This window comes from Lissotriton vulgaris, unplaced genomic scaffold (assembly GCF_964263255.1).
Source record: "Lissotriton vulgaris unplaced genomic scaffold, aLisVul1.2 SCAFFOLD_2331, whole genome shotgun sequence".
Taxonomy (NCBI): Eukaryota; Metazoa; Chordata; class Amphibia; order Caudata; family Salamandridae; genus Lissotriton; species Lissotriton vulgaris.
The window spans coordinates 317,407-340,936 of record NW_028251738.1 but is presented as its reverse complement, the minus strand read 5'-3'; the positions used below and the strand labels follow the sequence as shown (position 1 = coordinate 340,936).

Genomic DNA, 23,530 nt, shown 5'->3' with positions numbered 1-23,530 from the left:
ACTACAGGTGGAGGAGAGGCTGCACTCTTTTGATCGACTACCGCCCAGCATATAAGTGTAGTTACTTTGCTTCAGCCTCATTATCAAGAAGTCAGTTTCAGCAGAAGCGGGACAGGGCAGTACCAAATGGACTTAGAAGCAGCTTAAAATGGCAAAGGCCAGAGGGCGTGGCTTGGAGAGCCATCATGGCGTACGTAGCCTAACTGGGCTCCGTGCGTCCACCCCATAATCGGGTGGTAATCATGCATGTATTCTGCCCAGAGGTGCCACATCGATAACGCTGGTGCCCTGACTGCGCAGGGTGCTGTATTTCCTTACTACTCAAGGTGGCTGAGCTGCGGTGGGAGTACTCCTGGTGGACGCACTCCGGCGAGGCAGCGGCCAAGTCTTCTGTTTTGTTGCCCTGGCCGCATTCTAAGATATCGCTGCGGAGCTCGAGGCTGGGCCATAACTCAAAGGTGAAAGGCTGCAGAGGGGAGGAGGGCAGCTGGACACCCGGTGCCCCTAAGTGTGGATTGCCGAGGCGAGCCTGGACTTGGCGGCAGACGCGGCCTGCCCCTCTCCCCACCGAGGCTCCCCCATCTTTTTCTGACGCTTGCCAGACGGTGTGGCTGGGGCCCCCTATGCAGTGGAATTGTTGGGGTGCCCGGAGTTCCTACCTGCCGTGGGGCCGCTGCAGCCACCATGGCCCTGCTAGCGTCTGGGCCCCGGATCCTGAGACTGGCCGTGTGCAGCTGTGCGGCCTTACTGAGCTCCGCCTGGACTGGCCTTCAGAGGGTGGCATATCCGGAGGTGCCTGGGCTGGGCCGCAGCCCCCAGAGGAGAGCGCTTGGCGGCGGTGATATCCTGCACAGTCATCAGACGTCCTCCCACCCGATACTTTCTCTCCCCCCCACCTGGTAGAGGCATTGCGTAGCCGGATGGGCCTGGACCGGAGCCTCCCACAGATTCCTGCACCTGGATCTCCTGGCATGGCCGTGTGGTATTGTGTCTCAGCAAGGCCTAGTTATGCCGCTAACAACTCTTAAACCCTTGAAATAGAAATTGGCATGGAAACTGGAATAGAAAAGACAAATTTATTAAGGCCTCATGAGGTGGAACTAAATTCAGACAATACCCTTCGGCAATGCATGAAGTAGCACACCGATCGAAAGGCACATGGTCCTTTTATACCTGCACAGGGGCTCAGAGAATAGGCAGCACATTCACAAGACGAATTTATGTACATATAAGGGCATTTTCAGAGCACATTCAACAAGTGGGAGGAGCTAACGGTTTGACCAGTTTGGGGTAAACACAGTGATTTATCAGAAACAGATGTGGCTCAACAGAGCATGCGCGTATTTGATAAGAAGCTACATATAGCTTGTTACTAGGCAGAATATACAAGCAGCTAGCAGAGAGGTAGGACAAAGCACATGGTGAGCACGAGGTAATGTAAGGCATACAAAATGGCTGACAGTAATACAAAATGGCTTCCAAAAACGGGCAAGATAGCATTGAAAAACAGATTGGCTTCAGCAAATGCTAACCTAATCGTTGTCCTTCATTCAGGATAATCTGGGTATACATCTATTAGCATTATTTCGGCTATCTCTTTACTGAACATTTGTTGAGCTTTTGTCTCAGCAATATTTCTCTTGGAAGGAATACAAGCAGAAATGCAAATAGAACAATGCATAGGACCACATTGTAGACATATACAACAAATAAATAGTATTGTAACTATTGCACACAGAATAGTCAATAATTTCCAACCCCAAGTGGTAAATAATGTCCATATCCAACCCGAAAATATCCATCTGCCAGTTTCTGAATTAACTTCTGCAGCAATTTTATGCAGTTTAGAAATTGCACTATACACTGAGGGCGAATGGTCTGGAATATAAATACAGCAACTACTTCTGATGATGCGACATGCACCACCTCGATCAGCTAACATTACATCTAAGACCATTCTATTTTGAAGCGCTACAATTCTTGCAATTTGAAGCTCCTCCGTAATATTTCCAAGTGCCATAGCTGTCTGGTTAGCAACAGTTTCTACAACACGAGTTAATCGTCTTATCTTTCTACTATTTAATGCAGCACCCACAAAGAAAAAAAGGCCCAAATTAAAATCGACATATTGTTGCAAGGCAGTATCAGTTTGATCCACTTCGTCTATACTTATTGTTCTCTTAACTCTATTTACAGAGAGGTCATTGAACAGTACAAAATTTTTATGATATAATTCTGATGCCAAAAATACAGGGGGCAACAGAAAAGATATATAACACACTCCTGACAATCCCACTGGAAGCTGATAATATCCTTTATTCCCGCATATAAAATAAGTATTATGAGAAGCCGTAAAAGTGCTATTATTTCTCCTCAATAGTCAGAGCAACAGTGCATTCACTTTTCCCTACTGGAACTGTTCCCACATTACCAATACATAAATCTGCTTTTGCTTTATTAACAGAAATCACGAAAAGTCCATCTGTATTTATTGTTCTTGTTTTGGTGAAAACATACGGTGTTGAAGCATTATCTGGTTGGTATTCTTCCCACTCCCATTTAGTTCCTTTTGCTTGAGGGTAACCATCTTTGTCTTGGTAGCAAACTTTATTAAGACGAAAGTTAATCCCGCCTACCGAAGGTTTTCTGGAGGCAAACAAAAGCGCATACCAAGATTGACAAGAACCATTGTGGGAGAAGGGAAGAGGAATAAAAGGTGTTCCTCCTTTTTTCTGGTGGGCGTGTAACATCCAACACACCCAACAATTGGTGGTATTCGTAGCATTATGCGTATGATGCAACATCTGGATAAAAGTGTTATTCAAATAAGATTGTCGGTGTTTTTGCTCATGGTAGGGAAGAATAAAATGAAAATGCTCAAGCTGGACAGGAGTAGTGGCAAGCAAATATTGTCGAACAGGGGCCACCTTTTCCACAAACCAAGCTGTTATCGCTATAACCACCATATCAACAACAAATCCTACAACGCAAATTAACCTTTTATTACTCATTTCAGCAACAATGTAAATGAACTTTCTGCAAAACTTGTTAAAATAATCGGTGGAGCTCTTAGCCCTCGGGCAGCCGTTGATTTCTTCACCGAAGGTCAAGACGGGTGTCACTACACTAGGCAGGGCTGATCCCCCCCCTTGCCATTTCGGCATTCCGTTTCACTAACCCTGGGCGGTAGCTCAACCAGTCTTCTTTGGCAGAACAGATTCTTTCCTTGGTCTCAATTGATATCTCGATGTTCCAGGAATTGTGTGGACGGGAAGACCTCCTCAGATTTGTCAGGTGAGATGGCTGGGTTTTTCTCCTTATCCAGGATTTCTCGATGGTCGGTCGGTACAGCAGGCTCCACCAAGGCAGTTGACAATTTTCGACAGTGGGTACCATGTATCCACCTTCTCCGGTTCGTCACTCGAACTGCTTTCCTTGTGGCCAGGTGCACGTGTTTGTGGACCTCACCACCTCGGCTCTAGACTGTTCGACCTCTCGAAAGATCGGACCATCACCTGGTCTCCGGGTCGAAGATCATGAGCCTCACCCATAGATCTGTCAGGAAGAGCTTCTGGAACAGGTTGATGAATAGAAAGTAAACTATCTGTTGATTGTGCCAAATAGTTCATCAATATCAGGGCACATCATGTATGGGACGTGGCTTAGGAACTCCCCAAATATTCATTGGCCTTCCAAATACCACCTCATAAGGTGTAAGGCCAGATCGTGAATGTGGCACCAATCCCATGGATAGCAATGCCAGAGGTAGGGCATCCGGCCACTTTAAAGACATGGAAGCCACAATTTTCTCTAACTTGAGCTTCAGAGTAGCATTATACCTTTCCACCAATCCTGCTGATTGCGGATGAGAAACTGCATGGAATTTCTGTTTGATTCCTAATCCCTTCAGGACATGCTCAACAACTTGCCCAATAAAATGGGGTCCGTTGTCACTCCACAAAAGTTTACAAACACCATATCTAGGAAAATATTCCTTCAAAAGCACCTTAGCTGTAGTCAGCGCTGTATTATCCTTTGTAGGGTATGTCCTAGTGGTGGCACAAACCACCACTAGGACATACTTTAGATTGTTGAAGCCTTCAAGTTGGATATAATCCATCTGCAAAACTTCAAAAGGTGCAGTCGGTGTAGCAAACCCTCCTGTAGGAGTTTGTGTCCCTTTACCAAGATTATACTGCAAGCAAATCAAACAGGACTGTACTACTCTCTTAGCTGTGCTGGCAATCTCAGGATGCTCCCAAACTCGCGTAAGCAATTTCGTTATTGCTAGAGCTCCAACATGTGCCAGCCCATGTACCATTTGGACCATAAGTTGTAAATAGGCCGCAGGTAACTTCCACTTATCCATGTCCTTGGTACGCCAGCAACCTTCATCATCCAATACTCCTTCTTTGGACCATTGCTCAAGTTCTGCTTCCGAGGCAGATCTCTTTAGCATCATGCCATCGTTCAGCTTGAGATTTCACTACATACATAGGAGTGGCGTTTTGTTGCATCGCAGTCTCACGAGCTACGTGATCAGCAAAAGCATTACCTTGTCCTATTTTATTAGTCACCTTCTTGTGTGCGCTACACTTCACAATCGCTAACTTCTTTGGATATGTCAGTGCAGTTAAAAGGTTGTGTACCAATTCTCCATGCATTATTTGTATCCCTTGTGATGTTAGAAAACCTCTTTCCTTCCAGAGTAGGCCAAAATCATGGGCCACTCCAAAAGCATAGCGGCTATCCGTGTAAATGTTCACACATAAATCAGTACTAAGCTCACATGCTCGTGTCAAAGCTATTAGTTCAGCTGCTTGAGCTCACCTCTGTGGTATGCGAGCTGTTTCCACTACTGTCTCAAGTGTCGTGATTGCATATGCGGCTGAGGTCGTGCCATCTGGTAGATTCAAACATGATCCATCAACCCACAGTTCCCCATCTACATCTGGAAGGGGTGTGTCTTGTAGATCAATGCGACCCTTTGTCTGTTCCTCAGTAAGGAAAATTCAATCATGAGGCTCCTTTGACTGAGATTCAGTCACAGGATATGGCAACATAGTGGCTGGATTTAGCGTTGCGCACCTCTTCAAAGTAATATGAGGCGCTAGCAACGTTAATTCATATCCTGTCAAATGAGCACTGGTTAAGTGTTGTGTCTTGGTCTGATTCAAAAGGGCATCTACTGCATGAGGTACTAGCACTAACAGTTTGTGTGACAAAACTATCCCTTCACTCTGACGTATGGACACAGCTGTTGCAGAAACTGACCGAAAACACCCAGGCAACCCTCGAGCAACAGGATCAAGAACTGCTGAAAAGTATGCACAGGGACGCTGCTTATCACCATGTTGTAGGAAGCTGGTCCCACAACTTCAGGTGTCATAAGTAGACACTGTAGACATGGCCAGGTTTAAGTAGAAGTGGTTTATTAAGTTCATAGATAAAGATACAATAAGCCCCACCTGGAGCAGTCTCCTAGCGGCTCAGCCCATCCTCAACTGACAACACTCATGCACTCAAGCATTCCACTCACACTCACATTCTAACCAGAACACTAACTCTGGCTGAGCAGCTAGATGCAGAGGAGTAAAGGAACATATATAACCTGAGGATACTACATTATCCTCTTCCTCTCAAAATGAAAAACAAAAAGAGAAAATAACAATGAAGAGAAAAACTATACACAATAAAAATATACAATTGTTGCAAGAAATCTGTAAACCCAGGGATGAGGGTGACATAACATCGCGAGAGGGAAAACAGACAACCAAGAAAAGAAAGAAGGAAGAAAGACATAGAGATAGAAAAACACTAACACTATCCTCCTCCTTTAACAGTGAACAATGAACAAATAAAATAGGTAAGTAGTGAATGAAGAGCTCACATACTACAAGTGAGCAAGACAAATATGACAGAAGTGAGGGGAAACCTAACCCCAGACTAAAATACAATGAGGGGAACGACACCCAAGGAAGTACTTCTCAAGTGAGAAGACTGTGTCGAAAACCCAATACGCCACCCCTCATGTTAGGGACACTATGGGACTAAAACTCAAGTGAAAAATAGTTTGGGACTAACACCCAAATGTACAATTAACGTCACATGGGACTAAAACCCAAGGACTAGTGCAGCATGAGAAACAGAATACAGCACAGTGTGGCATCAAAACATGACTGCCACACACATGACAACGTGCATTGAAGTGAGGGGACTGACACCCAACACGAACACAACAAAGGTGGGACTTAAAACCCCTTTAAACAGAGAAATGGGGCTAATACCCATCCCCAAGGTAAATAACTGTGAACGTGGGATGATGGGACTAAAAACCCACTCCCATCCCTAAGCTGGGATAAAATATCTGAAACATGGGGTCATGGGAATAGAAACCCACTCCCATCCCTAGACAGGGATGAAGTCTCTAAAAGAGGTCATGGGACTAAGAACCCACTCCCATCCCTAGGCAGGGATAAATAACTCTGAACATGGGGTCATGGGACTTAAAACCCACTCCCATCCCTAGACAGGGATAAATATCTGATCAGACAAGAAAATGGGACTAAAACGCACTCCTAACCCTTAGGCAGGGATTACAATACTGAATTAATGGGTCATGGGACTAAGAACTCACTCCTATGCCAACAAAACATCACATGTGAAATGAAAATCAAGAAAGTTGGCATACTGCAAAAACAAGACACTACATAGTCTTCTTTTACCTTTGAGAGAAAACATTTCAGCAATAATTGCAGTAGAAATACTGAAGTTTGAATGATGTTTTGTCACAAATATGAAGCAAAAATTCCAATTTAAGACACTAGATGGCAATGTAACCTTGTTCAGTGCATTGTAAAACTGTTCATGTTTAAACAAAAAATAATCGTCTTTCCACTGAAGCCTTAAAACAATGCACTCAAGCATTCCACTCACACTAACATTCTAACCAGAACACTCACACTGGCTGAGCAGCTAGATGCAGAGGATTAAAGGAACATATATAACCAGAGGATACTACACATGTGTCTGCACTAAAACTGACAATGCACACCCATCTTTCTCGTGTACATAAAGTGTAAAGGTCTTCGTATAATCCGGTGTACCTAACACTGGTGCAGAGCAAAGAGCTTGACGTTACTGATGAAAAGCATTCTTACATTCATCTGTCCATGGAAGGAGCATTAGAGTGTCTTTAGTCAAGAGTACTAACAAAGCTTTAACAATGTGTGAAAATCCTAATATCCATTGCCTACAAAATGAAGTCAGACCAATGAAAGCACGAACATCTTTCTGAGTGGAAGGTACTGGTGTGTCTAAAATTGCTTGAATGCGATCTGGTGTCAGTGCACGGCCCTCCTTAGACAGAAGGTGTCCTAAGTAGGTCACCTTCGGTCTACAATATTGCAATTTCTTGCGTGACACTTTATGATGGTGTGGAGCAAGGAAAGAAAGCAAAGACAAAGTACTTTCTTCACACTGTTTGGGCATATCGGCTGCCAACAAAATGTCATCGACATATTGTATGAGAGCCACTCCTTTTGGCAAATCAAAAGAATCAAGCTGCCTTTTCAATGATTGACTATAAATACTTGGACTCTCAGTATAGCCTTGAGGAACTCTGCAAAATCTATACGATCTATTATTCAAAGTGAAACCGAACAAATATCGGCTATCAGGATGAATAGGGATCGAAAAGAAAGCATTCTTCAAGTCTATTACAGAAAATGTGGTCGCTGTGGGAGGAACCAAAGAAAGTAGTGTTGTTATATCAGAGACCACAGGATATTGCGGTACTACAATCTTATTCACTTCCCGCAAATCAATAATGAATCGATAGATCCTAGTGTCAGTATCTTTTTTCAAATGGGAAGAATAGGACTATTGCAAACATTTTAAGGGACTTCCTCCACAACCCCAACTTCAATCAAATCTCGAATAATGTGTGTTAGTGCTTCTTCACCCTCTCGTGAGATTTTATATTGTGGCAATCTTGGTAACAAAGCACCCTCCTTGACACTAATACGCATTGGTGGAATAACCATCTGTCCTACATCGGTGTCTGAAGTAGCCCACAAAACACTCGGGAGTGAAGCTAATGCTACATCCTCCTTAACAAGACAAGATCTTTCAGACACAGGGTAATTCTCGTTCAAGATAACACGCACTCCTTCGGGAGAACAGCGTATCGTAGCTCTGAAACATTTAAGCATGTCAAGACCCACAATGTTGTCTGGTGTGTTCGGAGAAAGCAAGAATTGACATGGAGCAGTGAACTTATCAATGTGGAATGGAAGTGGTTGTGACAATGGGCTAAGGGAAGGTGTTCCATCGAACCCTATCGATGTAATGGTCGAGCCAGACAGGGGAGCCCTCGGAACCAATTGCTTAGACAAGGCGCTACGAGTAGCTCCTGTATCAACCAGAAACCAATCAGTAGAACCCAAAACATGTGCTGTAATATAGGGACCCCTCTGATCTACTGGAACTTTAACCGATTCCTTACCCCATCCTAGGCAATCCTATGCATAAGCAGAATCTTGAAAATCAGATGGCACACTATCAGATATTTGATATTGATTTCGCCTATCAAAGGTATTATACCCATTCTGTCTTTGTTCATTAGAATCAAACCTAGCACGATCAATCATACTCCCTCTAGGGCCTGAATATCCAACTCGATTTCTCACTTGTCCCCGGCCACGTTGATTTTTTTGTGCACGCAATACCAGACAATCGGAAAGCCAATGTCCAAACTGTTTACAATATGCACACTGGTCAGCCGACAGATTAGAGCGAGTAAAAGATGGACCATAAGATCCGCGTCTACCTCTATCATTGCCTCTAGAAGGCGGGGCATAAGCTTGAGCCATCATAACCTTCGTTTTCAAATCTTTAGTCTTTTTATCCTCATTCCCCTTAGCCTCTAATTCCTGGCGCTCATAGTACTGAGCCATAGTCAAAAGAGAAACCGGAGAAGAGGTAGTCCATGAACTTTCACTTGCCTTTAGGCGTCTAGCTATTTCTGGCAAAAGGTTTGTAACATATTTAACGACAAACAGATGCCTACCCGTGTCATCTGTCAATAATTGTCCACTGAAATCATGAAAGGCTTCCTCAAAACGTGTAAAGAAATCTGAAACGGATTCGTCCACCTTTTGTTTACAAGACGCTAACATAGTCCAATCTATCTTTTTAGGATGAATAATTGTTTTTAATTTAACCAAAATTGCTGTTGGAAGAACTAAAATTAGTTGACACGGTTTTTGTGCAGGTTCTCTATCTTTATCCGCTAGTTCTATGTCCTTCCATATTGCCCCTAGATGTGCACGATCATCAATTTTACGAATAGTTCTCCACATATCAGGGGGTAATATTAATCCGAAAAACAAATCAATATCAGACAGCGTCATAGTACAAGAACTAATAGCACCCTCTACTTCTTCATAGAAAGCCGCTGGATTTTTCCGCGGATCAGGCAATCCATTTTTAAGAGCCATAACGTCCGCTCTATTCCAGGGAGTGTAACCCCAATCCTGGAAAAGGGACACGGACTCCTACAGGAGGGTTTGCTATACCAACCACACTTTTTGAAGTCCTTCAGATAGATTAAATCCAATTTGAACGTTGCAATAATCTGAAATATGTCCTAGTGGTGGTATGTGCCTTCAGTAAATGGAAAGAGGCATTCCCTACAAAGGACAATACTGCTCTTACCACAGCAAAGGTGCTTCTAAAGGAGTTTTTCCCTAGATATGGTGTTTCTAAACTTTTGTGGAGTGACAACGGACCTCATTTTATTGGGCAAGTTGTTGAGCATGTCCTGAAAGGATTAGGGATCAAACAGAAATTCCATACAGTCTTTCACCCGCAATCAGCAGGATTGGTGGAAAGGTACAAAGCTACTTTTAAAATTGAAGCTGGCAAAAATACTGGCTTCCACGTCCCTAAAGTGGCCAGATGCACTACCTTTGGCATTATTATCCATAAGATCAGTGCCCCACTCACGATCAGGCCTTACACCTTATGAGGTGGTATTTCGGAGACCGATGAATATTTGCGGAGTTCCTAAGCCAAGCCCCATACATGATGTACCCTGTGTTCTGTTGAATGATTATTTGGCACAGTTAACCGACAGTTTGATATCTATTCATCAACAGGTTCGAGAAACGCTTCCTGACAGATCTACAGGTGAAGCCCATGAACTCCGCCCCGGTGACTATGTGATGGTCAAGGTCTTTAACAGATCGAACAGCTTGGAGCTGAGGTGGCGAGGTCCGGAGCAGGTGCTCTTGGCTACAAGGACAGCAGTTCGAGTGACGAACAAAAAGAATTGGGTGCACAGCACGCATTGCAAGCGTGTGCCGCCTGCCTTGATGGAACCTGCAGCGTTGACCGACCATCGAGAGATTCTGGAGACGGAGAAAGGTCAAGCTATCTCACCTGATGAATCTGCGGAAGTCTTCCCGGACCACAAGATTACTAGAGCATCGCGATACAACTTGAGACCGAGGAAAGAATCTGCAGTGCTGAACGAGACTGGTTGAGCTACCGCCCTGGGTTTGTGAAACGGAGAGCCGATGTGGCAAGGGGGGGATTAACCCTGTGTAGTGTAGTGACATGCGTCTTTGCCCATGGTGAAGAAATCAACGGCTGCTCAGGGAGAAGAGCTCCAATGATTTGTTTTCAACAAGTTTTTAGAAAGATCAATCATCGCCGTTACTGAAATGAATAACAAAAGAATCATTTGTGCTCTAGGGTTTATTGTTGGTCTGGTGGTTATGGCAATAATCACCTGGTTTGTTGAGAAAGTGGCTCCTGCTCGACATCTTTTTGTTGCCACTACTCCAGCTCTAGTGGAACACCACTTTTTCACGCTTCCCTATCATGAGCAGAAGCATCGACAATCCTACTTAAATAACACATTTATCCAGATGTTGCATCATACACACAATGCCACGAATACTACCAATTGTTGGGTGTGTGGGATGATACCTGCACACCAAAAGAAAGGAGGAACACCTTTTATTCCTCTACCGTTTCCCCACAATGGTTGATGTCAAGCTTGGTATGCCCTTTTGTTTGCTTTCGGAAAGCCCTCAGTAGGTGGAATAATATTTCGGTTGAATGAAGAATGCTACCAAGATGAAGATGGCTATCCTCAGGCTAAAGGGACTAAATGGTAATGGGAAGAGTATTAACCGGACAATATTTCGACACCATATGTCTTCACAAATATGAGGAACCCTAAAAACACTAAAAGGTCAGATTCATGTATTGGCAATGCTGGGAGAATTCCAGTAGGATGGAGTGAATGTATTTCAACATTTCCTAGAGAAGGTGCTAATAACAGTAGTTTTACATCGTCGCACAATATATATTTTGTGGTAATAAAGGATACTATCAATTGCCTGGTGGGTGGTCCGGGGTATGTTACATATCATTTTTGTTACCCCCTGTGTTTTTAGCACCTGCGTCATATCACCTTGACCTAAAATTGTACAATGATATTTCCAAGAATAGATACAAACGAACAATAAGTACAGATGAGGTTGATCAGACAGATACCACTTTGCAACAATATGGCGATTTCAATTTGGGTTTGTTCTTCTTTGTGTGTGCTGCATTGAATAGCAGAAAGATCAGACGATTGACTTGTGTTGTGGAAGCTGTCACCAATCAGACAGCTATGGCACTTGTGAACATTGCAGAGGAACTGCAAATTGCAAGAATTGTAGCACTTCAAAATAGGATGGTGCTTGACGTGATTTTGGCTGATCGAGGTGGTGGATGGCGCATCATCGGTAGCAGTTGTTGTGTTTTTATACCGGATCACTCACCTTCAGTCCTTGATGCAATATCTAAACTGCATAAGATTGCTGCAGAAATTCACCCAGAGACTGGTACATGGACATTTTCGAACTGGCTATGGACACTCTTTATCACTTGGGGCTGGAAGCTACTAACTATTTTATGTATACTGCTGGTGATACTATTTACATGCTGTACTTGTATTCAATGTGGTCCTATGCTTTGCTCCATGTGCATCCCTGCTTGTACACCTGCCAAAGGAAACATTGCAAACATGAAAGAACAACAAATGTTGAATAAAGACATAGCTAACATCATGAGCATCAATATACAGGCTGCATATCTAGATTACCCCAGATAAACGAATGTCTTCAGCTAAATGCTAAAAGGGTCGTCTGTTGTAATTTGGCAGCGATTAAGTTAGCATTAACTGAAGTGTGGTAAATATTTTACCTAATCTATTTTTCCGTATAATTATCATTACAAGACAGCTCATAAAAATGAGAGGCAGAGTCCGTGGTATCTGAGTCTTACGGGTTTTATTGGAAAAACCTCGAGGTTGGAGATCATGTTCCGTCACCACTAGGGTTCGGGAAGGGATAGTCAACGTTTTATTAACATTACACATTATATATAGTAAAGTAACATAATTGAATCCAATACAGTAGGCGTAACAGGTGAAAAAGAGAAGATAAGAACACATGTGCGTAACAGGAGGCGTGAAAGAAGGCGTGTAATAGGCGTACACGGAGGCGTGCACTGTACATGTCAGAGAAACGTCATAAGAATCGTCACATGTGGGTGGGTGCATAGAGAAAGGTGCAGGATCAGCAGAAAGTGCGGATGCGCGCGCAGCTAGCATGACGTGACATAGTCGTGTAACTGGGGAGAACTTTAACACTAGTAGAGGAGACAGAAGTCTGGGATGTCAGAACGACCTGGACCTATAACATATCTGGTATCTTATGTTTGGAGAATGTATTATCTGGTGTAAAAGGTCTCTCGGGCAGAGGCTAGTCTATACTGAATGCTAGTGCGTGCATATGTATCTACGTGTCTACGTGCAAGGGCCATGGGCCTACTATGGCAACGGGAACTGTAAATTACTTGCATGGAGACAGGAAAGCTTGCTCTTTGCTCTGCAGCCGGGGAGATGTTTACCTAAATCACTAGACAGGAATGTATTTTCGAGGAGGCTGAACAGATAACTTGAAGGCAAAATACGATCTTGGCAGGCAGGCCAGGTTGAGCCAGGCACCGCTTCGCTTGGCAGGAAGTAAGGCAGAGGTCAGGGATACGTGTCCATGCTGCAGCTTTCAGAGGCAGGAGACAGAAAGGGCTTGGAGACAGAAATCAGGGCCTAGCTCGGCAGAGCCAGGAAAAACGTAAAAGTGTACCATGTAAAGACGTTGGCATGGTATGGTTAGGAACTGAATTATCGATCCATTCATGGTGGATCTGAAAGAGGACATGTTAACATTGGACGCAAATGTATTTGCGTCTTCATATTCGGTCATGGAGGGAAATTACATGTACTTAAAGCACGTACATGGAGCCGTTGGGGTACACGTTAGGGGACACACTCGACCATAAAAATTTCAATTACCTCATTCCCTCCTTGTCCCCTACGGACCCTTCAGGATATATCAATCTTCATGAGTCCATCTATCTGTTCATATAACATCATTTGCTCATCTTTTTTCATTCGGGATTTGGAACGTGGGCTTGGATGGGGAATACATGATGTGGCACACAAGCCGCAAATCGCTGGCCCACATTGTAGACATAGGCAACAACTGAATACTATGAGGAGGGCTATTCCAAGGAAGGATAGGACTTTCCATCCCCAGGCTGATATCACGCTCCAGAGCCAACCGGATCAGGTCCAGGTGCCTGGATTCTGATGTATCTGACTTGCAATCTTGTGGAGCCGAGTTATGGCTCTATATACTGACGGTGCGTTATTTGGAATGAAAACACAGCAGCTGGATCCGATGACTCTACAAGCCCCGCCCCTATCTGCCAGGATGACGTCAAGGACGAGACGATTTTGAAGAACGACAAGTCTCATAGCAGACTGTTCGTCCGTTAAGTTACCTAGGGCAAAAGTAGTTTCATTCACTACAGCTTCGAGGGTTCTGGTCAATCTACGTATCAATTTACTATTCGAGACAGTGCCTAAATAAGGGAAGAATCCTTTATTGAAATCTGTGTATTGTTCCCATGTTGTTTCAGTGTAATCAACAATCGGGAGGTCTCTCTTAGGTCTAATATGAACGAGATGTGAATTTCTATGGTAATCAGGTGGGGCTAGGAAAACAGGTGGCAGTAGGAATGCAATGTAACAAGTACCATCCCAGTCTGGAGGTAAACTTATATAAGCTGTATGGCCACAAATGAAATAGGAATGTCGGGAAGCTTTGAATGTAGACTTGCCTTTATCACTGAATTCAATAACTGTATTACAATCGCTGTGTCCTAGATGTACTGAACCATTCTTTCTAACGCATAGGTCACCCTTCACTGGTAAAACTGATATTGAGGGTAAGTTCGAACTAGTTTCTGATTGAACATTCAAAATCATGAGGCTAAGTGTAAAATTGCCTAATCCATATACTTCGATTTCTAGATTGATACCTGTCATTTGGGGAAGACCCTCCTTGTCAGGGAAACATGCCTTATGCATAACGGTATTCAGGTCTCCCCATATCCAATTACCTTGGGAAACTTGGGACTTACTATCTAATGAGGACATTAATGTAAACCATGCACCACATGAACCATTATGTGTAAACGGATAAGGAAAAAGAGGCAAGGCTCCCGACATTTTCTGGTAGGGAGGGAGTCGGCCACATACCCAGCAATTAGTGGCATTGCTAGTCTGATGGGAATGATGTAACATACGGATGAATGAATTGTTACGCAGCGCAAGTCGATATGAGAGTTCATGCGGGGGCAGATCACTAAAGGTGTGGTCTGCGGAGTCATTGAAAGAAGAATGTGCTTGTATAGGAAGATATACATGTAAAACATAGCTTAGGCATATAATCGTAAGACTCAGAAAAAACATGACAATTAAAGTAACGATACATCTACGTCGGAGATTCTTGCAATATTTCTGTTTCTTAATCTCCTGTCTATCTCTCTCACTATGGGGGTCTAGCTTGTACATGTCAGGAACCTGTCTAACCGCTTCACCCAGGGGGGGACTTAAACAATTAAACTGTCTGACTTACTAGACCTCAACTTTGATCGGTACTCCTGGGACGGAGTTTTCTCTACCAGGGGGAGTTTAGTATCAACGATTGGAATGCGGCAGTCCTGGGAATCAGTTTTTGGCGGAAGTCCATGGCATTTTTTCACATGGCTCGAGTGGAGCCAGTTTTTCCTGCCCTCTAGTTTCACTGCAGTCCTTGTAGTCATTAAAACGATCTTCGGCTCCTTCCAACGGGGCTCCAGAGGGCTTGTCCGGTCAAAATTACGTACATACACAAAATCACCAGGGACGATCTTGTGTGGCTTCACCTCGGTGTTGTCTGGAAAGGCTGCTGCGACCTGTGAACGACATGATTGTAGTGCAGACATCAAGGAAGCAAGGTAATCTGTCAGCATATTACTGTCAACATCGGTCAATTTACGGGGCAGAGGCGTCCCCCACATATTCGGTGGCCGGCCAAAAACCACCTCATACGGGGATAGCCCTGTCCTAGAATGGGCTACCATTCGCATATAGAAGAGAGCAACTGGAAGGGCTACTATCCAGTCTACTCCTTTTTCTGCACAGACCTTGGCAAGACGTGTTTTCAGAGTCTGATTGTGTCTTTCTACTAATCCAGCTGCTTCGGGATGCCGAACACAGTGGAACTTCCATTGATAACCTAACAGAAGGGAAACCTGCTTCATGAGCTCGGACGAGAATGGCTGTCCGTTATCTGAATACACGACACGAGGCAAACCAAACCTCGGGAAAAATTCACGAACCAACTGCTTGGCAGTGGTCGGGGCAGTGTAATCTGGGACTGGATATGCTTCTGTCCATCGGGAAAGTGCACATACAACTACGAGGACGTACTTGAATCCTCGGCATCTGTCCATTTGGATATAATCCATCTGGAGGACTTCAAAAGGGTGATCAGGAGGATGAAATCCACCTTGCTCTACGGGAATGCCTTTGCCTGGGTTGAACTGACAACAGATCATGCAAGTACGTACTTTCTGTTTCGCTGCTGCTCGTAAATGTTTGTTGAACTAAAGGTTTTGAATACTGTCTAACATGGCCTTTTCTCCTAAATGTGCAGGACTATGTGCTGTGTTAATGATAACTTGAACCATCGAGTCGGGGAGAAACCATGTGGCTTTTCCCTTCGTCATCCATCCTTGTTCTGTCTGGATCCCTCCTAGTTCTGTCCATTTCTTGATTTCGTCTGGGGTAGCATGTGTCTGTATGTCAATTACGTCTAGGGCGGGATCCCTAACTGTCATGCATTGTGTTGGAACTACTGTCTTTGTCATATCAGTATGAGTATGAGTCTGAGCTGTATGCTTGGCTGTTCGATCTGCCAGGTCGTTACCCTGGGAAATGGTATCTGTGACTTTCGTATGTGCTTTACACTTCATGATGGCTACTGCTGTAGGCAAATGTATTGCTTCTAACAGAGCTTGAATGAGGGGACCATGCTGTATCTTGGCCCCGTGGAAGTTAAAAAACCTCTCTCTTGCCAAAGGACTCCGAAGTCGTGTACAACTCCGAATGCATAACGGGAATCTGTGTATATGTTAACTTTCTTGTTCTTGGCTCGAATACAGGCTTGGGTCAGAGCGATGAGCTCTGCTGCTTGGGCAGACAGGGTGTCAATACGATGTGTTTCTATGACTTCAGTTTCAGTGGTCACGGCATACGCGGCCACTAACTCTCCTGTACTTGTTCTCATACATGAACCATCCACATAAAGTGTCAGGTCTGGATCTGGTAATGCGATGTCTGTCAAGTCTTGTCTGGGCTTCGTCATAGTGTTAATGACTTCCACACAGTCATGTGCCATAGGGTCTGTTGTACTTAACGGTAAAAGTGTAGCAGGATTCAGTGTGTTGCAACGTCTGATTTCTATGTGTGGCTGGAATAATGTCAATTCATAACCTGTCAGTCGTGCTATAGTCAAGTGCTGAGTCTGTGTACGGTTTAAAAGAACTTCCACGGAATGTGGAACCTGTACTGTCAATTGGTGACCTAATACTATGGAATCGCTTTGTCTGATTGCTAGAGCTGTTGCTGCAACGGATTTCAAACACGCAGGCAAAGCCTGGGCTACTGGATCTAATGTACTGGAAAAATAAGCACATGGTTTGTGTGAACCAGCTTGATCTTGGGTGAGTACTGACAATGCAGTACCTTCGCGTTCTGTGACAAAAAGTGTAAAAGGCTTGCTGTAACATGGTGTCGCTAAAACAGGTGCTTGGCATAGGGCTTTCTTCAAGTCGTCAAAAGCTTGTGTATGTTCCTGAGTCCAAGGGAGGACAGTCGATGACGCTGCCTCCTGGGTTGTCAACTGTATAAGGGGCTTGGCTAGATATGCGTACTGAGGGATCCATTGTCTGCAGTAAGAGGTGAGGCCTATAAAGGCCCGAACTTCTTTTTGTGTCTTGGGCTGTGGCATATGTACAATTAACTGGATGCGGTCAGGTGTAAGCTGTCTCCCCCTCTTGGACAGCAAGTGACCAAGGTACACAACTTGCTGAACACAGAATTGCAGCTTCGAAGGAGACACTTTGTGTCCCTTGTCGGCCAGAAAATATAGGACTGTCAGAGATGCATGTTCACATTCTTGTTCACTTCGGGCGGTGATCAATAGATCATCGACATACTGAAGTAGGGCAGTGTTATCAGGCATGTGGATACTGTCAAGTTGTCTTTTCAATGCTTGGCTATAGATACTCGGACTTTCCGTGAACCCTTGAGGTGCACGTGCAAATTTAAAGCTTCGGCCATTTAAACTGAATCCGAAAAGGTACTGGCTTTCCGGATCAATGGGAACACTAAAAAAAGCATTCTTGAGATCAATTACAGTAAAGAACACCGCTTCAGGATCAATAGCAGTCAATAGGGATGAAATATCTGGGACCACTGGAAACTGAGGTACGATACATTTGTTAAGCTCTCTGAGGTCAATCACTAGACGATATACAGGAGGTGCATTTGGGTCAGTACGTTTGAGAATCGGAATGATTGGAGAATTACAAATATTTGAGTCAGTTTCTACAACTACTCCTTGAGCAATAAGCTCGTCTATGATTTTCAATAAGGCTGCTACAGCCTCAGGTGGCAATTTGTATTGTCGGATTCTGGGCAGAACAACTCCTGGCTTGAGTGTGACACGATATGGTGTGATATGCATACAACCTACATCAGTCGGACCTTGTGCCCATAAATGCTGTGGTACATTCTGTAATCGGGGATCAAAATCTCTCAACACATAGTGACCCTTAAAGTCACGCAAAAACAATCTCACTCCTTCCGGAGAACAACAAATTACAGCTCCTAGAGCCTTCAGCGTTTTAATACCTAACAGGTTTTCGGGACATGACTTCGTAAGCAATAAATCTGTAGTACGGGACAATGGACCAACTGCAAGGGGAACTGGTTTCGATACTTCATTAACAATAGGTTTTCCTGAAAATCCAAGGGAAACATTCTGTGAGCCTGAGAGGGGTGCCCCTGGAACCTCGTCATGACTAATGGTAGTTCTGCTTGCCCCTGTATCAATCAAAAACTTTCTGTCTTTTCCTAATACCTGACTATGTACATAAGGACCCTCTTGATCTACAGGAATCTCGATGAGAGGCAAACCCACTTCCCTCTCTAGGCTATTTCATGAATACTGTTGATAATCTGGATACTCTGACTGTGCGTACTGGTACATCTGCTGTGTAACGTGTTGTGCTGCGGCAATGGGCTGAGGCTGGGGTACCGCTACGGTCTGTTGCTGTGCATGTTGTGGAGCAGGTTGCGGGTTCTGTTGAATATTCTGTTGAACGTATTCTGGCCTAGGCTGACGTGGTCTTTCTTTCGTTTTGCCTGTAGCAATATTGTGTTTCAGAACGGCACAATCACTAATAAAATGACCTGGCTGTTTGTAATAATTGCAATTTCCTTTAACAGGACCTGTAGGACGGCTAGTCTGGGTGTTCTGCATGTTACCCCTCTTCTGACCATCTGCTGGAACAGACTGGGCAACTAATACTTTCATTTTCGTGTCTTTCATGCGTCTCTGTTCATGATCGTGTTCCTCTCTGATTCTATTCTGGTGGTACTGTAACATCTGTAACATTTGGGAAGGCGCATTTGCTTGCCATGTACTTTCGACCTTTAATACTCTGTTCTTGACCTGGGGTAAGGAATTCTCAACTAATTTAGTCACGAAAAGATGTGGAAATGACTCGCTACTTGTTTTCAGGCCACTATTAATAATGAAACATTTCTCGAATCTAGAATAAAAATCACTAGTGTCTTCGTCTGGTTTCTGCTTACAGGCTGAAATTGCATCCCAATCTTCCTTTTTAACCGTCAATAATCTAGGCAAAACTTGTACTAACAATCCTGGTAATGCTTGAGTTTTTTCCCCAAGACCTAAACCTGGGGTACGTCCTTTTTCTTCATCTTCTAATTCGGTCCACTTAATCTTTTTATCTCCCACCTCCCAATCCTTCTCTTTCAGTTTCTCGTAAATCCCTGCTGGCAACAATACTTTTAACATTTTAAGAATGTCGGTATATGTGTAATCGCCCATCAGTAACATGTCTTTCAATTCACGGTGGAACCCTGCAGGGTCTTTATCGTGACAAGGTACAATTTTCTTCATTTCCAATAATTCCATTTTAGTCAAGGGAGTGTATACAAATACACGTTCAAGCGTATCATCTGGCTTCCTAATTGGATATACTTCTCGTAAGGGATTCTGTCTGTCTAGGTGATAGGGTTGTCGTACTGGGGGTGGAACGGAAACAAGACGTGGGGTCAGGAACGTACTATATTTGTGACGTTGTTCTAGAATGATATCAATTAAATCGGTACCTAGGCCTCTCCATCTTCTCAGGAGTAAGTCTTGCAGTAAATTATATAGCGGACCTGGATCAGACTGTTGGTTTTCTTACTGGATAATGAGATGTTGGGTCATGTATATACCAGCTAATCGCTGTTCTTCTGGAGTAAGACTTAAAAACGTTTGCACTACTAGTTCATCTTTATATATACTGTCATCCCCGGCCCATTGGACTGCTGACCGGGCTAGTTCTTGATCACGTAAGGTAGTGAGTTCATGATAACCTATTCTTTCTTTCAGGATTTTATCAGTAACTTGGAATATATGTTCAAGAGAACATTGCTCTGGTATCGGGGAAAGGTATCGTTTCTTGCTTTCTAGACGAATGGGTTTGTCGAAAGGATTACTTAAAGGATACTGTTTAGGGAGTTTCGCTCTACCTACATACGCTATCGTCTCTTGAGTCGCTGCTGGATTCTCTGGCTCTTCCTCCTCTGAGGTATCTTTATCGTCTGACTCGAGAGGCCTATCAGCCTCTCGTCGGGCATGTATTGCTACTATTTCTTTACGGATCTTTCTGGTCATGACATCTATACAATTCTGTTTATCATGTTTACCATCTGCAATATTCTGACTCCATTTTGACAATCCCTCCATCTCTTCTTGCGAAAAGCCTGGCTGGTCTTGTTCCCTCATCAAACAATTAATCAAAAATCGCAATATTAAACCTTGTGTCTCAACTTTTTGATGTGCCATGGCGTCACGAACACAACCTGGCCTTTCTCCTGTTCTAATAAAATGATATATGTTGTCTAGATGTTCTGGCATTTCCGGTAATAACAGCAGATAATCTGTAACACGGCGTAAACGTAATGAGGCTAACATCATGGGTCCTGTCTTGCCAGGTACTGGATCATATCTACAATCCGTAAGATATTCTTTAAGCTTTTCAGCTGGGCTTGCTTTAGGTGTACGCTGCATTGCTAATTCTCTCATTGTCACTCGATGTAATTGTGGCGGGGTTCGGTGGTAGCCTCCTATGGCACCTCCCGAAGCGGAAGCATGAGCATGACTTGACGTCATTGCGTGTGGGAGAGGTACATTTAACGGGGACGACTGAGTCGTACCTGTACCAAAAGGGTTAAGAGGACCAGAGGTAGGGGGACCAGTGGCAGCAGCAGAAGGGGAAGTGTCAGCAGGTGGGGGAAGTAATCCTGGACATGGAGGGGTCGCGGCTCGATCAGCAGGAATCTGCTGTGGCAGATTATTATTAGCAGGATGTACGGGTACATTGGTATATGCGGGAGCTACATCATCTAAATAGAAAGAAAGGAAAATATCTGCTGCGGTCTTATGGCGACGTACTTTAGTCGGAACCAATGGTGGTGGCAAGTTACTGGGTACTTCCGGGGTCGCCTTGGGCAGGCCCTCGGCAAGAACTGGATACATGCCTGTAATAAGTGCATTTCTTTGGCGGTCTAATTGTTCTGATCTGACCTGCTCTCCTTCTTCTAGTAACTCTTTTTCTTTGGCTTTTTCGGATTCTTCTCTACTTCTATCTGCTTTTCTGAGTGCTTTTTCTGTTCTTCTATGCGATTCTTTACGCCACAATTCTATGGCATCTTTCTGGGATTGTCTGGCTTTCTTTTTCCATAATGCTTCTTCTACTCTCATGATGCACTCGGCATCCCATGTCCCTGAGACAGGCCATCTAAACTTTTCTTCGAGATTCTTAGTATAGTCCACCCACAGATCTAAATACAACACAGCGTCTAAGCCGTGCTTGTGGTACATAAAATACCCTGGAGTGTCCCTAGGCGGGACAGGAACTGCTTCTTCGAGTATCCCTTTCCTTGTTCTTATCTGACGTAATTTAGAGAATAACGGCATTTCTACTTTCGCTCGAACACAATAAACACAGTAATGAAAAGCAAACAGTCATTCATACCACGACATGAAACACATTAAAACATTTTGAATAGATACTGTCTAGTACATAAAACACAATGCTTGAAATCACGAGAAATAATACTTGAAGGCTTGAATCACTGAATCACTGAATTACTAGATGCACTGCTAAACAGTACAGACCGGTCCCCTAAGGAGACACGTCATACCGCGCTCACCTAAGTGAACACGTACGGACCAGGACTGTGTACCCAGACCTGTCTTGACCGGACACAAACTAATGTACCCGTCTAGATGCGTCCCTAGCAACGGTACTCACCGGGAGCAATACTTGAACTTGAACTGGAAGGCCTCGGACTGGACTGGACTTCTACCGGTACTGCTACTACGCATGCGCCTCGGCACGGCACGTCGGAACAGGTGGGCCTCTGGATACCTCGGACACTGCTACTCTCGGCTGGGCTCTGGTCGGGATCCTCCGCACTCCTCACCGCCTCGTCTGGATGTCGACCGCAGTCTCCGTCACCTCCGTAGGCCTGAGGGAGATACAGGAAAACCTGCAGATGCGCATGGGTGTCCGTCACGGCTGTGGCAGGGGGCAAGGCCTGCGACGCATCGCCGGCGCGTGGGGTGGGGGAGGGGTCCCTGTTCGGGCGCCAAATTATGTGGTAAATATTTTACCTAATCTATTTTTCCGTATAATTATCATTACAAGACAGCTCATAAAAATGAGAGGCAGAGTCCGTGGTATCTGAGTCTTACGGGTTTTATTGGAAAAACCTCGAGGTTGGAGATCATGTTCCGTCACCACTAGGGTTCGGGAAGGGATAGTCAACGTTTTATTAACATTACACATTATATATAGTAAAGTAACATAATCGAATCCAATACAGTAGGCGTAACAGGTGAAAAAGAGAAGATAAGAACACATGTGCGTAACAGGAGGCGTGAAAGAAGGCGTGTAATAGGCGTACACGGAGGCGTGCACTGTACATGTCAGAGAAACGTCATAAGAATCGTCACATGTGGGTGGGTGCATAGAGAAAGGTGCAGGATCAGCAGAAAGTGCGGATGCGCGCGCAGCTAGCATGACGTGACATAGTCGTGTAACTGGGGAGAACTTTAACACTAGTAGAGGAGACAGAAGTCTGGGATGTCAGAACGACCTGGACCTATAACATATCTGGTATCTTATGTTTGGAGAATGTATTATCTGGTGTAAAAGGTCTCTCGGGCAGAGGCTAGTCTATACTGAATGCTAGTGCGTGCATATGTATCTACGTGTCTACGTGCAAGGGCCATGGGCCTACTATGGCAACGGGAACTGTAAATTACTTGCATGGAGACAGGAAAGCTTGCTCTTTGCTCTGCAGCCGGGGAGATGTTTACCTAAATCACTAGACAGGAATGTATTTTCGAGGAGGCTGAACAGATAACTTGAAGGCAAAATACGATCTTGGCAGGCAGGCCAGGTTGAGCCAGGCACCGCTTCGCTTGGCAGGAAGTAAGGCAGAGGTCAGGGATACGTGTCCATGCTGCAGCTTTCAGAGGCAGGAGACAGAAAGGGCTTGGAGACAGAAATCAGGGCCTAGCTCGGCAGAGCCAGGAAAAACGTAAAAGTGTACCATGTAAAGACGTTGGCATGGTATGGTTAGGAACTGAATTATCAATCCATTCATGGTGGATCTGAAAGAGGACATGTTAACGTTGGACACAAATGTATTTGCGTCTTCATATTCGGTCATGGAGGGAAATTACATGTACTTAAAGCACGT

General features: G+C 44.3%; 1 protein-coding gene across 1 annotated transcript in view; it reads right to left on the bottom strand.

The window, feature by feature from the left end:
• The window catches only part of LOC147662783 (uncharacterized), a 49,206-nt gene that overhangs the window by 3,116 nt on the left and 22,560 nt on the right, over positions 1–23,530 (bottom strand). The window lies entirely within an intron of this gene.